Source organism: Gadus morhua, chromosome 22 (genome assembly GCF_902167405.1).
Source record: "Gadus morhua chromosome 22, gadMor3.0, whole genome shotgun sequence".
In the NCBI taxonomy this organism is placed as follows: domain Eukaryota; kingdom Metazoa; phylum Chordata; class Actinopteri; order Gadiformes; family Gadidae; genus Gadus; species Gadus morhua.
In genome coordinates, this window is record NC_044069.1 from 12770065 (window position 1) to 12781742 (window position 11678).

Consider the following 11678-nt stretch of genomic DNA (forward strand, 5'->3'; position numbering starts at 1 on the left):
CCCCGGATCACTAAAGTGATGAGAGCTTTAATGATTTTGATTCTTTTCATTGTGGTATATTTAAATATGGAGGCCCAAACTTGACATATATAGGCCTAACATGTGGGAATAAATGAATAAGTCGTCGGAAGACAAAGTCGGCAGTAATGAATGCAGAAGAAAAGTTAGAACAAAACATCCGGAAATAAATAATTATACAGTACTGAAAGAACTTAGAGAAATTTAAATTTTATATTAATATTAACATTAAAAGAAAAACAGAACTTTACTGTGGAAATGAGTTCAGTTGTTCATTTTTAAATATAGATGTTATTAATTTTGTCAGATTTAGTCCTCAATAAAAATAAAAGTAACTAACATAATAGTCCCAAAATAATCATGATATCTTGAATGCCTAACGATATTTTACTAACTATATTGCAATTGTTTCTACCAATGTTATCCTCCATTGTTGGTTTGTAGACCTACGCGATTAGCACATTCAGAGCAGTTTTAATCATATTTACAATATTATTTACCATATTATAGACCAACATGGCTGGATGAAGATATCTATGAAATGAAGGTTCATCTTAAAAATAAATAAAATCAACCCTAACGTCCGTTCTAGCTCAACCTGCTAGCTTTGTGTAAACAACTTGTGTTCATGTTATTCCATATAATGTAATTTGCATGGCAACAAGATGTCTCAAGCTAATTGTACCATCTATAATGCAGAGAAATCACAATGCTTATTAATTTAGAATGAGTGTATGTATATATGTATATATATATATAGCCTTTATACATTCTTAATGCAAGTCAACCCCTACCAACCACCACCAAACGCCCCCAACGGCTGCTTAATAAGTAAACCCGATCCACGCTGACTACATAGCTGGACTGCGTGAGCATTAAAAGACGTGCCCAAATTGGACGCGGGGAATCGTCCTGGCACACCGCTCGGGAGGAGTAGAGAGGGAAAAGGTCGGGTCATTCATCACCAGTGTATACCTGCTAGTTACAGCAGCGGCAATAGGAACCAAGACAAATGAACCCTTCCCAGTATAATGGACTTGGCATTCCGAAAGGCACACTCCATCGTGGCTCTGAGTCAACAAGCCACATTCATTCAGTGCCGAGCCGCGCGGTAGCAGTAGCAGCAGCCGTGGCCTCTTCAGCCAGCACCCCACAATTATCGGGAACATTCGGAGGAGGGGGGGGCGCCCTCCGAGCGAGAAGAGAGTGAGATCAGGGGGGAGGACAAAATAATGAATAGGCAAATTCGTTTTAGCCTACCTAGCTGACGATAAGGACTTTGGCGCAACTTACAAATGTTGGTAATTTTCATATTTCAAGTTTTCATTATGAGCTGATATTTCGGAAGCGACTAAACTGTTTGATTGTCTGTCACAAACCATGTGTGTGCGTGTTTAAGTGTGACTGGGTGTGTTTTTGTACACGCTGCATTGTCTGGTTTGGATTATGCACGTTCAAGTGATCCGTCTGACCAACCCACTCACAATTGTTTGTTTTTGGTCACGACGTGAAGGACACAGTCGTTACTTGTCCCGTTAACTGGTCAACAAAAGGAAGGCCTGAATAGACTGAAGGTCTAAGGTAGGCAGGTTCTTTCCATTTCCACAAGGTTTTTATTGGACCAATTGCCGGGGCTTTCTGCTCTCTGGCAATAGACCCAAACATAGTCAGCGATTCGGCCCCAATGGCGGTAATTACTGCACCACTCAGCCAATATGACAAATTAACAAATGTCACAATGCGTCCCCCCAAGCCCCCCCAACATACAATCCCTCAGCCCCATTACCCACTGGCTCAAGGCACTGGTTCAGGCAGGAAGACCTCCGGGTATCTCTAAAACACAGAGGACACAGAGGAAACGGCAGGGAAAATGCAGGTGTCATACCTTATAGGCATAATCCTATTCACCCAGTCAACCCAGTATGCTAAAACATATGATTCATTTGCGACCTAGTTGGAAATGAGTGTGTTATAAGTAAGTGATGAAAGCCCTTGCATTTGCAGCATTATTAAAGTTATGAACTGGGTGTCTGTTTGGATCGCTGGGAAAGTACAAAGCGGATATCTTTGAGATTTATTATTGATATGAAATATAATGTTTTGATTCCTCTGCAGTTGAATTTTTCAGATGTCTGACGACTTCTATCTTCGCTGGATAGAAACAGTTTGACCAATTATATCATGACATCTCTCCGCCGTGCTCCTCATAAAACACCTGCAACTGACTCACGCACAGCTTGGCTAGCTTGTTTCGTCATTCCACCTCCCTTCGGTACAGTAGTAATTCTTGGTTTGCTTTGGGAAATGTGTCCTATTTCCAAAAGTAATATTGTGTCTCAAACACCATTTTACATAGTCTTTGTATAGATCACCTATCAAGGTCAACCTGGCCAATAGAAAGGGTTTGCCAGGAATAGCGGATGACCTACGCCATATAGCAGAGAGAGAGGGAGAGAGAGAGAGAGACGAACATGGTGGTGGTGGCGGTAGAGGTTGGGTTAGGGTGTGAGTGGTGGGTCATCAGACAGCCTGTCAGATGGCCTACAGTGTAGTAGAGACCACAGCAGCATCAGCCGCAGCGGTGTTGTGTTCCCAAACACTAATTACGTTGATGAATGGCGCTGTCTGCACACGGTGCCCCTGGCAATTTATAGCACAGTGACAACTCCGGCCGCCATCACACCTGAAGGACAATCCATGCCAGAGAGCAGAGAAAGGGCGAGGGACTGTGAGCGTGAAGGCACATGGGAGAGAGGGGGAGAGAGGCGGAGACAGAGACGGAGAGGGTACGCTTTCACTGGATGTACCAATTTAAATATGGTATATATTGTAGATATGGTTTTAGAATTTATTTAACTTATGTTGTTCCTTCATTTACTTGTTGTGCTTTGGCCATTCAAACATCAGTTTCCATTCCAATAAATAAATAAATAAAGTCCTTTAAATCGAGAGGGAGAGAGAGAGCAAGTGAGCAAGAGCGAGAGAGTTTTTTCCACCTGTATTATAGCTGTTGGATGCGTATTGACGTGACTTGTCTTGTTTTATCAGGATCCCCGCGAGCACACCGGGCTAACCAAATCTGTAGCGTGACTCTGCACTGAATCCAATTTACTGCTAGCGGGACCACCTGCTTTATGAAGTCAGAGGAAGAGCTGCTTGCATCCAACACATGACCAGAGAACAGGCATGCAGAACACTTTCTCACACACACACACACACACACACACACACACACACACACACACAGACACACACACACACAGTTTCATACACACAGACACACACAGGAATCCACAAAACGAAAGGCAAGAAAAGAGGCTTCATTTTTACACTACATCGACCTACACTGGCATTGAGAACTGATGAGAATGAGAACAATGGCATGCAGATAACACAAACAAACACAATCTCACTCACACACACACACACACACAAAGCAAACACACACAGTTTCATGCACACACACACACACACAAACACAGTTTCATGCACACACACACACACACACACACACACACACACACACACACACACACACACACACACACACACACACACACACACACACACACACACACACACCCACGCAGGACTGCACAAAATGAAAGGGCATTGATATTGTCAAGAAAAGAGGCTTCATATTTACAGTACATCGACTTACACTGATATCTGGCTGCCTTACCGACATGAAAACATGGGCGCTTTGGTGTCTGTTCAAGCTGCAGACGGCCGCTTGTCTGCACTTCTTCAAGGAGGGAAAAGAGATGAAGAACAGAGGTCGTCACATGGGATACACTTCAAGTTAAGTTTTTGCTAGGATCTTCACGGCTGAGAGAGAGAGAGAGTGAGAGTGAGAGTGAGAGAGAGAGAGAGAGCTGTGTGAGCATGTCTGTCTGTGTGTGTATTTTAGGTTGTTTGTGCCAAAGGAAGGAGCAAAATGGCAGAATATGATCAAGCAAGTACCCATAGGAATAAAGAGAATACTATGCGGGTGATTTTTTATTTTGAAGGATGTTTATGTGTCTGCACATTTGCCCTAATGCCCATCCAATAATCAGGAACAAATTGATAAACTAATAAAACAGTGATTGATTATAAACTTCAGCCCTGAGTCCCGGGGAGACTTTACTGACGCAGCCAAATTATTAGTTTGGTGACCTCAGCCCTTAGACCAGGAGAGACTTAATTACCACAGACAAAGTGTTAGACAGGTCAGATACCCCAGCCCTGAAACCAGGAGAGCCTAGCTGCCCCCCCAAATAACTGACAAAAGATACTATTCATAAAAAATGCATGATGAGACAAAATAAATAGTGATGAATTGCAAATTCTGAGAAAGAAACTTGGGCATAAATCAGTGTGTTTCCCCGACTACTGAGGATTGTACTGAGGACCCTTAATTTGGCAAATTCATTCAGATCTTATTTTGGCCCGGGGGAATAATTTACATAGTGCATTACTGTCTTACACAATGAACCTGGCACTTCATCCAGAAATAAATTATAATACCTGCATTACACTTCTAGGTCAAATAGAGCCAAATCAAACAGCATTCCAATTCCATTTCTCATTTTTTGTGTTATTAAACATATCCTGGCAAGATGCCATGACAACACCATGAGAGATTAAGTTGATCACTAATGATTCGTAATTCCGGAGATCAGTTATGTAGAATTCTCTGAAACCATAAACTGTATGCCTATGCTATGTCAATGTTCAAGTAAAATCTTTCGCAAGAGCAACAAATCACAAACTCTCACTATCCTTTTGAATAAATGTTTTGGCTAGACATGCAAAATGTCTGAAAAACAATAGCGGTTTGCAAATCACAATGAGAGGTTGTCAAAAAAAAAAAAAAAAGCCATGTTGAAAGCCAACATGTATTTCCATCTTATTCAAATAATTGTGGTAGGCTAACAAGCATTCAGTCTGTTCTTCGATGGTAACTGAATTTTCTTTCCCATTTCTCCTTCTCCATCTTTCTTCCTCCCCCAGTTAGTTGACAACACAATTCAATCAAGGTGATGCCTGTTGCCAAGCAACGGCTCTGCCCGATTAAGGATGATTTCAAATCTATGACCCACGTGAGCGACGGGTCTTTCCATTTTCCTAACATCTGTCAAAAATATTTGGTTTAAAAAATAAAATTTATTGGGGATGGAATTAAATCATTTAGTGGACCTAGCTAAACTTTCACTGCGGGTTCACCACCGTTTTATGCTCCAAATCAATCTGCCGGCCACATTGCAAGTTTACTTATTCATTTTATTTGCTCCCGTCACATTTAGAATTCTCTTGATTTTAATGTGTTGCTGCCACCGCCTTCTGCAAACGCAACGTGAAAAGCAGACGTAACAAGTCTTGCCGCCAGACAGATAAAAGCAACAAAAACAGAAAGTATGTGACTAACTTAAGTATACATGCACCTAGCATCGAGCACTCTTACTCCCACATCATTACATTAAAAAGGGGTCACCCTGTCAGTGTGCTATTCACAGACTTGCAGATGACACAAGACACTTAATAATCATTCTGTGTGCCTGATGGAACTTGTTATCTTCCTGTTCGAACCATAGACTGTATGAAATAGGATTAAAAAACTGGAACCCGTAACTTATTTTCGGTCAACCCAACCTTATTGTAAGTCTTCTATGGTTATAAATTGGCATATTTAACTGACGTATCATAGAGATGTCAAAAGCATCTCTCTCTCTCTCTCTCTCCATCAAAAATAAAGAAACTGGGGAAAACGGGACATGGGTGGGTTGATGTGGTCAGCAAACAGTGACTCACCTCTCTCAGTATTATTAGCATCTTCCTATGGAAGACCTCACATGTAGCCATGTGTGTCACAAACTCTGCCTTAGCCCCCAACTCTTCGCTGAGCTTGAGGGCAATTTAATGATGGAATATTCTTCACATGTGTAGATGAAAGGTATGTGAATATGTGTATGCCTGTCTGTGGTGTGAAGAAATGTGTGTGTATGTGTTTGTTTGTTTGTTTGTGTGTGTGTATAGTACCCAGCCCCATCCCCTATAAACCAGAAGTCATGCTGCTTTTTCATTACTGAAAGGGGCTTTCTATGCAGCCATTGATACCCATCACTCCAAAGTCCCCAACAGTGTTGACAAGGCACTTGTGCTTGTCTCCTCTGAATCATATCATTCAGCTGGCAGAGCACTGGAAAAGGCCTAGCAATTGGGCATTTCGACCAGAAAATAATTCCCAAAAATATTCTATTCACTCTGTATCCCCTGAGAATCCCCCAAACATTCCCCCAACTTTTGCCCAATCCAGCGTCAGACACGCTGGACATGTCAGACCAGCTAAGACTGAACCCAAAACTAGTGAATTTTTGTAGACCTGTGTGTTGGTAAGGGGCCCTGCCATCAGAATAGCAAAGAGATTGGAGAAGTAATCACAGTTAGAAGGCAACAGGGAAATCAAGAAGCTGGCTCTATCGACCTGGGTGGGTTCGGCAGTGTGAGAGTGAGAGTGGGACTGCATTCACCCAATTAAAACTCTCTCAACTTCGGGAATTCATCTAGAAATAAAGCTGGAGACCCACTTTGTCATCAAAAAAGATCAAGAAAGGATATAGTAAGTAAAGTAAAGCTCTGTATTTGTGAGAAGGTGTGAGAAAGAGGATAAGAGAGTTTCAAGATTTTCACCTGACTGTTTCAGCTATCAACATGACAGTGGTCAGCGATAAAATCAGAAAGAATAATCACAAGAAAATAATAAATAAAGTAAAGCTAAAATAATGAATTACCATATATAGAAATGTCTATTTGAAGAGTAATTAATACATATATATTAGAGCTGTCAAGCGATTAAAATAATTAATCGTGATTAATCGCATTAATGTCATAGTTAACTCTAATTAATCGCGATTAATCGCAAATTATTTTTCTATGCTAAATATCCCTTGATTTTTTTGTCCCATAATTATTCTCATTTTAATTCTCTTATCAACATGGTGAAGTGCATCGGCTTGCCTTGTGCAAATGATTTTTTATTGATAACAACATTGGCATATACACTGATCAAAACAGGACGATACAAAAAAAGAGCCTATAGTGCAATTAAACGACTGCTTTGAACAAATGTCATTTGAACATAGCAGTCAGGCTACTGCTTCTTTGTTTTGAGCCAAAGGAAAAAAAAAAAAAAAAATTTTTTTTTTTTTTTTTTATAAAATAATTGCGTTAATTGCGCGATAAAAAATTTAACGCCGTTAAATTTGGTTTGCGTTAACGCCGTTAATAACGCGTTTAACTGACAGCTCTAATATATATATTTTCTTTGTTCATGCAATGTTTTTCAAAGCTGAAGGCAGACTCAGTCTTTTATATCAAGTCCAGAAATGATGTGCGGTTGTGTATTGAGTACAAACAGAAAGTGATTTGGTCATCATTGACAAGAAGCAATGAAAATGTGATGGTTTTTAACGGCCTAAAAACTTCTTATTGCAAACCGTATCATATCGATGCAAAGGCTTTCAGTGATTTCGTTTTTTTAATAAGACCTTTGGTTGAATCTATACAGGCCAGTTTAGCGTGGCTACATGCGTTACTTCCATATACAATTTTTGAGTATGGGAAATTGACATTATAAGCATCCAGCCTTATAACTATTTACATAGCTGTATGTATACCATCCTACCCTAAATGCACTTCGATATTGCCCCGAAATAACAGGACCAATTTCACGTTAGAATATAGATTCCTGACAAATTATCGCTTTGGTAACGTAGCCATGGGGTACATACTTTTTTTGGCAGAGTTCATCTCAATCTTACAGTGAAATGGGACATGGCAGCGTTTTGGTGGCGTCTCAATGTTGAGTGTTTATTAGCCGGCTGATTGGAAAGGTGCTGGCCATTTGCTAACCTAAGAAGTGTCAGTGCACCGCCCGCTGGGCCAGAGCACGGGGGGTCCCTGAACTCAACCAGGGCAATCACTCCTTCTCATTGGGTATAGGAAACTAAATAAAAAAAAATATTTTTCCTTCCACAATTTTTCATGTGTTGACAAGGTGGATAGAAATTTCCTTTTGGCGGTACTTCAAATAATATATTGTATGTTCCCTTTTTTAAACTGATCTGTTATAACTTTTTGCAGAGCACTTAAGAATTAAGGGGAATTGCCTTGAAAAACAAAAATGGCCATGGGGATCATAGGGACTAAAGCCATAGTATAGTAATTAAAGTACACTTTAACGTTGATCAGTCCAGCACATGGACAGCACATGGATCATATCAGTCCAGCACATTGCATGAAGATATATTTAATTGTTCTGCACGATAGAATAAACATTCAGCCAAACTATCAATGGTTAGGTTTTCAGTCCAACATTATTCAAGGAAATACCACTGAAAAGCAACAATATAAGCTGGCCTTGATTTAAAATACCACAAAAACACATTATTAAAGTGTTATGGAAAGTCCCTGCTTAATAATGGTTAAAGGTCCAGTGTGCACAAATAAGTAGCAACTAGAGGTGAGGTTGCAGTTATCAACCAACTGAATACTCACCTCTCCCTGCTTTGTCAAAGTCACCATGGTCAAAGTACAAGTTGTATGAGATGGTAGAGTTCGGTCTATTGTAGAACCTATACATTTCTCAACATAGTCTTTCTATTGCATCCATAGGGATAAACTACATTCATAGACCGGAACTTATTGCCATCTATTATATTTATTGATAATTCATTCTAATAGCCGTCAGCGATACAAGCCAATTTGAACCGATAACATGCCCCCCTCCACTCTATCACCTTTTTGTTTCTATTTAAAAAAAAAAAGCCTTTACCACTCACCCTCAGAGCCTAAAAACCTTTAGGCCAATTCATAGTCCAGCCATACCATTCATAGAAAGGACCACGCATACCTTATGGATCTCTTATCTGACCTCATACAAAGCATGGCATGTAAGTTTCTCATTAACACTATTTTTTTGTGAATGCACCATCCTTCTAATTGATGTATACCTTGCATGTGTATCAATTATTTGCATTAAGAGGTGAAAACAAATCTTAAGCGTTCACATCCAAACTCTATTACATATAATGCAAAGAATAGTCAAACAACGTGCAAAGAATGTGGGAAATAAATGTGTGTAAGTTCTTAATTTTTCTACCTCCCCCAGTCAGTCGACAAGACAATTCAATCAAGTTGATCTATTGTGAACTATGTCATAGCCTTTAGTTGAACATCTGGAAGCCAATGATGATTTGAGAGGAGTACTTCCTGTTCCTGTCCCTTGTTCCTCCAATCAATAACTCCCCCCAACCCCCCCTCACCTGCTACACTTAATAAACTAATTACTCTCACCTCCGTTGATGAGTTCATTTTGCACACTTGTTTCTTGTTTCTAACTTTTCTCCTCTGTCTTATGGTTGAGTTTGACTGGGAGAGTGAGCAAGAGACGACGATTTACCTGAATGTTGCAGTTGCAGCGTTAAATATTTATATTATATGGTGACAAATTGCTGACATTTCCTTTATTAATCACAGATTCTTTGTTGGCAGTCAAGGAAGCATATAATTGGAATTCTGCTCTAACTATTTTCATGTGGAAATGTGGGCACTATGTGGAAATTGTTTTTTGTTTGTGTTTGGTTTACAATGTATGATATAGGGGCTCTCTTAGGAACACTATAGAATGATTACCCCCATGCCTTCTATTAATACTTTTTCGTTTTCTAATCTAAGCCATTTGGAGTGAAAAATAAGAAAACTCCTATACTTTCTTCGTTTCACTACAGCCAGTTTGCAATCCACTCTTCACTACTGGACTCAAACCTAAATAACAAAAGCATGCATTCATTTAAGAAGAATAAAGAGATTTAATCAAATAATTGGATTCTATGCATGCATGTGGTTACACATACAATTATACATCCAAATGATGAGAAGCATTAATATCTCATGAGCAACATTAAACAGAGTCGTTCACTAACCCATGCTGCTCTAAGTCAATAGGATGGAATCCATGCAGACAAATTCACAGGCGGAACAAATGCATATTTTTGCCCAATCCCTCCCTCCACCCTGGTTCATAGTCTCCCTGCTGGAGGATGTTTGATATCCCCCCTCGTGTTAGCCAAGGTCTGGGCCAGCACACAAAGCACTCTAGCGGGTAAACCCTCCTCGCTTTGATGTCTGCTCCCAAACCTCTGTGATGACCGTGGACGGGGGACAGCGGGACACTGAGCGGCTCCCAAAAAGAGATGCTTTGACTGAGACTCATGGTCAAACAAACGTGTCTGTGATGATTGAACAGAGCCCAAGGGTTGAGGCAGTCATTACTGAAATGGAAATGAAATCGTCAGATAGGCGCGTTGACCTCCTCTCATCATCGGTGTGTGTAAAATTTGATCTGGCGTCGGAATCAGGATCAGGAGAACGGTACAAAAAATGGGATTTTAGCGATCCTCAACGTTTGTTCTTTGGATATTCTATTAGATCTTTTCGAGAACGATGCAATATTATGTACGCACTTCTGTTTTTCATGTCACTTATTAGACTTTAAAAGAAAAACAAATTGATATGAACAAATTGTAGTCTGCACACACACGCACACCCTTGACACATGCACTGGCACACGCCCTCCTTAGTGAACTAAATTGTTTGGTTACTTTCAGGATCTAGACAGAAAACGATCTCAGTAAAAATCATCTATTAAATGTATCACTCCATTTAAAAAAAAACACAGAAGAGAACTTAAAACGAGTCGATGGACACCTGGGTAATTGGAGGAAGCTGTCATGTTGTTAAATACAACAATAACTTAATATGTGGTATGTGTCATGCTCGTAGCGGTGAAAGTGACAGAGGTAATTGCTCTCTGCTCTGACGCTTTGATTCTCTTCTTCATCAATAGAAGAAAAGGGCCTTAGGGAGCCCGGCTGAGTGCAAAACTTTAGATCTGAAGTTAATATTCTCCATTAGGTGGTAATAAACATTGATAAAAACCATGAGCGTGACTCAGACCTTACTTTGGTTATAAAGGGGAGCTGCAGTGCAATGAAAAGAATATATTAGAATGCATATTTTGAGTACTTGGGATATTATTATTGCATTTTCCCTAAAACTAAGGGATGTGATTTATAGAGCGAGGGATCCAAGTTTAGGTTCCGCTCATGAATAGCCTTTTGCAAAGAAATACTCTTCATTTTAAAGTTCAAGTTACTGTATGACCAGAGTTAAATAATTCAATTTGCATATTTAGCCGATGATGAAGTACACCGGGGGCAGTACTCGATAGTCCTCTGTTCGACCTGGGATGTAGTGTGTGGCACAAAACAAGCTAAAAAGCCCTTTCCCAACCCCACACCCCACCCCATCTCGTGTCCCAGTCTTTGGGACTGATAGGGTAACTGTTAACTGCTTCATTTGACACGGCTTGATTAATCACTGTGGAAACCAGCCTGGGAACAGTAGTGACTAATGATCCGTGTGCAGTTGCTCGTTTAATCAATCAAGGAAAGGTTTTAACCTTGCCAATATCCAGACGAGACTATTGCACATGTCCAGTGCGAGTGTGCATCGAAATACACACACACACACACACACACACGTGCACACACACACACACACACACACACACACACACACACACACACACACACACACACTTGAACTAACACGGCTTG